This window comes from Gossypium hirsutum, chromosome A02, assembly GCF_007990345.1.
Source record: "Gossypium hirsutum isolate 1008001.06 chromosome A02, Gossypium_hirsutum_v2.1, whole genome shotgun sequence".
Classification (NCBI taxonomy): Eukaryota; Viridiplantae; Streptophyta; class Magnoliopsida; order Malvales; family Malvaceae; genus Gossypium; species Gossypium hirsutum.
This window is the reverse complement of record NC_053425.1, coordinates 30,713,617-30,720,213: the sequence shown is the minus strand read 5'-3', so window position 1 is coordinate 30,720,213 and position 6,597 is coordinate 30,713,617. Positions and strand designations below refer to the sequence as shown.

At 37.1% G+C, this 6,597-nt stretch overlaps 1 non-coding gene across 1 annotated transcript; it reads right to left on the bottom strand.

Annotated features, from left to right (window-relative positions):
• Nucleotides 1-3,451: 3,451 nt before the first annotated feature.
• On the bottom strand, nucleotides 3,452-3,558 carry LOC121216420 (small nucleolar RNA R71). Its single transcript, XR_005912610.1, has one exon. It is a non-coding gene; the product is annotated as a small nucleolar RNA R71 (small nucleolar RNA).
• Nucleotides 3,559-6,597: the final 3,039 nt, after the last annotated feature.

Sequence of the window (6,597 nt, the reverse complement as noted above, 5' to 3'; positions counted from 1 at the left end):
ATTCTTTTATTACCAAATGACCAAATGCCCTTAAGGCTTTTCTTTCAAAATTTTTCCTATTCATGCCCATTTTTGTCCAAATTTTAGAACTTGGTCAATTGCCATTTAAGGACCTCTAATTAATAATTTAATGCAATTTCATGCTTGAAGCTTCTAGAACCCAAGTTTTACAACTTATTCAATTGGGTCCCTAATAGTCAATTGGACATCTTAGGCATAGAATTTCTTCATGAAAATTTCACACAAACATGAAATCATGTCATATACCATCAAATAATCATAAAATAATTATTTTTATTTTCAATTTGTGGTCTCAAAACTACTGTTCTGACTACACCCTAATTCAGGATTTACACTTTGAGTGTACTACTTAGCATCCATCGGAATTCAATGATTCAACGAACATAAACTCTTGACATGGAAGGAAAATCTTGATATGATATGATAATGAATTGAAAGAATATTTCTTGATGAGCTCATCTATGTTACTTGATTGATATGAGTATTCTGGGGACTAACATGTTTGATGGAATGTATGTGAATAGGCAATTTAGCCAAATGGATGGAAACATATCATTGTATGCCTAGATTTTAATAAACAAGATTTGTATGTTTAGTTCCTATTATACGAACTTACTAAGCATGTAATGCTTACTTCATTTTATTTTCCCTTGGTTTTTAATGCTCGGAAGTCGTGAAGGTTGGGAAGATTATTGGAGCATTGTCATGCTATCAACTAGCATTTTGGGTATATTTAGTGAAATCATTTTTGGTATAATGGCATGTATAGGACAACTTGGCCAATAGTGGCTTGAAATTTTTATTTGTAACCTAGCCATTGGAATGGCTAGTAATGGTCATTTTGGGTATGATTAAGTAGATTATATGTATACATATACACATGTGTTATGTTATGAATATGTATCAAAGGTTGCTATTGCCTAAGTTAATACAAGGTAAGTTTAAAACCACCTATGCATGTAATGGTATGCCTTGTTAAATGATGAATTTACCTACTTTAAATGCTTGGAATGGTTGGTATTGATTGTGTGTTTCGAGTGCAGGTCTTGAGTGAATTTTTGGGTGAGAAATGAAGCTAGAAATGGCTTCATTTTGTCCACACGGTCTAGACAAAGACCGTGTGTGACACACGACCTAGTAACACTGCTTGTGGTTAGGCCATGTTCCCCTGCACCTAAATTTAAGAAATAGAATGCCCAGAATTTGGAACACGGGGAAGAGACACGGGCGTGTGTCTTTGCCATGTGAAACCTACATCTAATTTTGAATTGAATTAATTACCACACGACCTAGCACATGGGCGTGTGGCATGGCCGTATGTAAAGTCAGAGAGTTACACGGGGTCAAACACGGCCTCCACATGGGCTTGTCTGATAACCGTAATTTATACATAGTTTTCCCATACCTAGTGCATTCATGGGATGGTTTCTCTTAATTTGGTGAATTTGATGCTCCTAATCCTTTAATTTCATGTTTTATACTTAGAGAGCATAGGAGAGTAAAAAGAGTGAGAGACGAGCCGAAAACGGAGAAATGGACCCATATGGGAAACAACACGGCCTGGACTTCCTCATACGGGTGTGTCACACGGCTATGTCAATTTGGCGGATCGAAGCACGACTTACACGGGTGGATCAACGCCCGTGCCCATTTAACAGCCTTGACCACTGCCTATAGTAATCGCACACGGGATGTCACACGGGCGTGTCCTTGCCAAACCCAAGTTTAGTCCAATTTGGAAAAGGTCAATTTTGAGGGCTCTCAGACTTCCAAAGCCTATAAATACACCCTACAAGAGGAGAAGGGGGGATGACAGTGGGAAGCAAGGATTACTTAAGAAAAGCTATTGATCATCTCAAGAGCCGGATTCATTATCAGATTGGATATCTCCCTTCAGTTCTTCAGGAGTTTTGGTTTTCTATGTTTTGTTATCTTTATGCTTTTTAGATGTTTTCTTTCATAAGTAAGAACTAAACCGCTAAATACCTAAGGGGAATGAAACCTAAGATAGATCTTGTTATTATTATCTGAATTTTATGATAAATATTTGACTTGTTCTTAATTATGTGTTCTTATTCTTGTTTTGATATTCTAGGATACTGATTCAAGTTAAGCTCTTATTCAGAGGAGGAATAGACCCTGTCTAAGAGTAAATTTGTCATAATTAAGCGGAGTTGATTGCGCGCCTAGAGATAGGGTGATAAGACTTTGCCGGATTATGGTGAAACCTAATAAGGAATCATAGATCAAGTTAACGCAATTCTAGGGTGTTAGTTAGCAAGAGATTTCAATTATTCAACCTAGGGTTAGACGTTATTAGTCTCGAGAGAGATAATAATATAACTTAGAGATTTCTACGGATCAAGTCAAATGAATAATCATCTGATTCGAGTCAAATAACAAGTGAATTCTAGGTGGATTTGTCCTTAGTATTGTCTCAGCAATCAAATTTTCCCAAAAGTATTTTCCCAAGTTTTTCTTTCTGTGCATTCTTAGTTACTAATTAGTTTAGACAACCAACCTCTTAAATTTTAGGCTAGATAATAAAAAGGAAGTAAGTACTAGTACTCGTAGTTCCTTTGGGTTGATAATCCGGTCTTGCTGAACTATATACTGTTCGATAGGTTACACTTGCCTTAATCGTGATAATAAGTTAGTCTTAAGAACGTTTCATTTATAAATCTTTAAACCTATTAGGAATATCATGTATCAAGTTTTTGGCGTCGTTGCCGAGGAATAAGATATTAGGAACACTCGATTTTTTTGCTTTATCATTTCTTTTACTGCAATTTATATTTTATTTTTATTACTAATTCTTCTTTTTCCTTTTTCTGACAGGTTCTTATAGTTTATGACTTGAAGAAACCCATTAGGACCATTACTTTTTGATATGAGATCTATCGTATAGTTCGCAGAAACCAAAGAGAACTAAGGCGAAGCTTAGACGAACAAGAGGACGATATTCAAACCACAACCAAGGAGATGGCTGAAAATCAGGAAAACTTGATACCTCCTACGATTGCTGTTAATCCAAGTAAATCAGAATCCTGATTTTCAGCCATCTCCTTGGTTGTGGTTTGATTATGCTAAACCTACTTTAACAAGAACTGGATCGAGTATAGTTAGACCTGCTATTTCCATAAATAATTTTGAACTGAAACCTAACATAATTCAAATGATACAACAGTTTGTTCAGTTTGATGGTTTGCAAGATGAGGATCCGAATGCTCATTTGGCGAATTTCTGGAATTCTGCGATACATTTAAAATCAATGGCGTTTCTGATAATGTCATACGTCTTCGATTGTTTCCCTTTTCATTGAGGAACAAAGCTAAAAGTGGTTGAATTCATTACCACAGGGGTCAATCACTACTTGGGAACAAATGACCGAAAATTTTTACTAAAATATTTTTCGTCGGCTAAAACGGCTAAATTACGTAATGATATCTCTTCTTTTGTGCAGATGGATTTAGAGGCACTCTACGATGGATGGGAGAGATATAAAGACCTTTTTTGAAGATGCCCTCACCATGGGTTACCACTCTGGCTACAAGTTCAAACTTTTCATAATGGCATGAATTCTTCGACTCGACAAATGGTTGACGCAGCTGCTAGCGGAACCATCAATAATAAAACACCTGAAGATGCCTATGAATTTATAGAGGAGATGTCACTGAATAACTATCAGTGGCAAGTCATGAGGACAAAGCCAACGAAAATAGCTGGTCTTTACAATGTCGATTCGGACACCATGCTCTCTAATCAGGTAGAACTCTTGATAAGAAAATAGATGATTTTCTTAGTTTTTTACAGGTTCACCCAGTAATGCAGTGCGAAGCAAATGGAGGTGGATTGAGCACTTCAGAATACCCACCTTGTAGCCACAACATGGAGAACAAGGAGTTAAATTATATGGGTAATAATCCTCGATCTCAAAACAATCCTTACAGAAATACTTACAATGCAGGTTGGAGGAATCACCTGCATTTTTATGGGGAGGCCAAGGAAATCAGAAACCACCACCCCCTCTAGGTTTTCAGCAACCACCACACCAGTAGGAGAAAAAGCCAAACCTTGAGAAGATGCGAACCAAATTCATCTCGGTGTCAGAGACTCGTTTTCAGAATACCGAGACAGCACTCAAAAATCAACAAGCATCAATCCAGGGGCTCGAAACTCAGATTGGACAACTCACCAAGTTGATTCCTGAATGACCACAAGGTAGCTTCCAAGCAACACTGAATCTAACCCAAGGGAGCAACTCAATGTAATTGCCATTCAAGATGAGGAAGGTGTAACACCCCGAACCCGAAACCGACACCGGAGTCGAACACGAGGTGTTAACTGACTTTAACCCCTTATAAAATTTATTTTCCAGACACTGCCCAATCTGTGTACTAGTCGTTTTAAAAATCATATCCTGAGTTTCGTAACTCAAAAATCAGTTTTGTAATTTTTCCCAGAAACTAGACTCATGTGCCCATCTATGTATTTTTTTCTAGAATTTTTGGTCGGGCCAATTAGTACAGTTTATTAGTCAAAGTCTCCCATGTTGCAGGGGTCGACTACACTGACCTTTGCCCATTACGACTTGGATATCTCCCTGCACGGGGCTTCAATACTGATGCCGTTTGTTTCTATGAAAACTAGACTCAGAGAGGAATCTGTACATATATGGTACGACCCATAATTATCTCTGGTTAATTTATAATGAATTTCAAAGTCGGAGCAGGGAATCCAGAAACCGTTCTGGGTCTGTCCCACAAAAATCTGTTTATCTCTTAATATACTGCCCATATGATCTTTTCGTTACTTCCCATGAAACAGACTCATCGAGCTTCGATTACATAATTTATCCATCAATTAATTCCACTCCTACTATTTTTAGTGATTTTTCAATCTCATGACACTGCTGCTGCCAGCATCTGTTACGAAAGTAACTAGGTCCATTTCATGCCTACCCTTGATCCAACTCAATCGAACATTCGTGCCATTTTCGCATGGCTTAAAGTTTACATGGCAAAGTTCAAACACAACGTAATAGCTTATACATGCCAAAATGTTCTTCTAAGCCAACTAAGAAGAAAGTACCAAAACTTGCTATCCGGTGTGATGACTTCGATGACGGCCTGACCCCGCAAAAATAGATGAGTCCAAGTAACCTATAATGGGTGACAAGGAAACACCGAGTGAGTTTATAACTCAGTAAGTCATAAGCAATGCACTACCATCCATCAATAACATTATCACAAGAGGAAACAAAATGGAACGAGACAATTTACTCCATCCATACCGAACCATACCATAGTTCCTCCAACCTATCGATTCAGTTTCATATCAATTCATGCATTCACATTCCATATACTCATCAATAGGACATTGAAGCATTTTCATAAATCAATTTATTTTCGTTACAATCAACGACTAAACGGCCTTTCACCCATCCTACGATAAATTTTATGTACGTGACTTCAAGTATATTTATCACATAGGTTCAAACTTACCGAGCTCAACACCAAGTATAAGCATAGCACCTATTAGCCATGTACTCAAGACACTTACCCGATCCGCTGTCCGCGATCGACTCAATAGTGTCGCACACATAGTGTCCATAATGATTCACGAATGTATATTGAGTCCGCACACTCAGTGCTATATAATCAACTCGCACACTTAGTGCTACGTAATCAAATCGCACACTTAGTGCTACATAGTCAAACTCGCACACTTAGTGCCGCATGGTCAATTCGCACACTTAGTGCATCATATTCATTTTGCACACTTAGTGCAACATAGTCAAATCGCACACTTAGTGCTGTACAATTTAATCCCGCGCACTTAGCGCCAATCTCATGGTCATAAATGGTTATACCCGCACGTTTAGTGCCGAGATCAACAACTCAGTACATCTTACCTCTTTTCTTTTCATTCAACAATTTCATCATCACATACGTACATGCATATATATATGTGTATATTTATTCATTCCATTCAGCATCAATACATAAACATTATGACCATTTGAAATAATACCAACTACATGCTTAATGACTTACCTTGTGTTGGGTAAGACGGTTCCAACTCGGCTACTCAGTGATCTTTTCTTTGCCTTTGCTTGATTCTCCTCCTTTAGCTCCTTGAGCTTAATCAATAATTCACTAGTTTAACCATCTTGTTAAACATTCATAATTCAATTACACATGCTTATGTATGTTTGTATATTCGGCAACCCTCCTCACTAATTACTCATGTTGATGGCCGAATGGATGTATGTGTGTACAATGTCAACTGTAACATCATGTAATTCCACATATGACTACATTTCTTAAGTTCCACATCTTAATGCCCATTATACATAATCAAATTTAACATCATATATATATATTTACTCATGTGGCCGAATATACATACTCCCATATAATATCAAGTACTCACTTTAAGTATATTGCCGAATATACTTAATCGTACACACACCTAACCAAAATAATTTCTAAAATCTTTATATCATTTATAACACATCTAATTATCCTTTTTCACATTATCAACCCAAATCACATACATTATTTACTATAACAT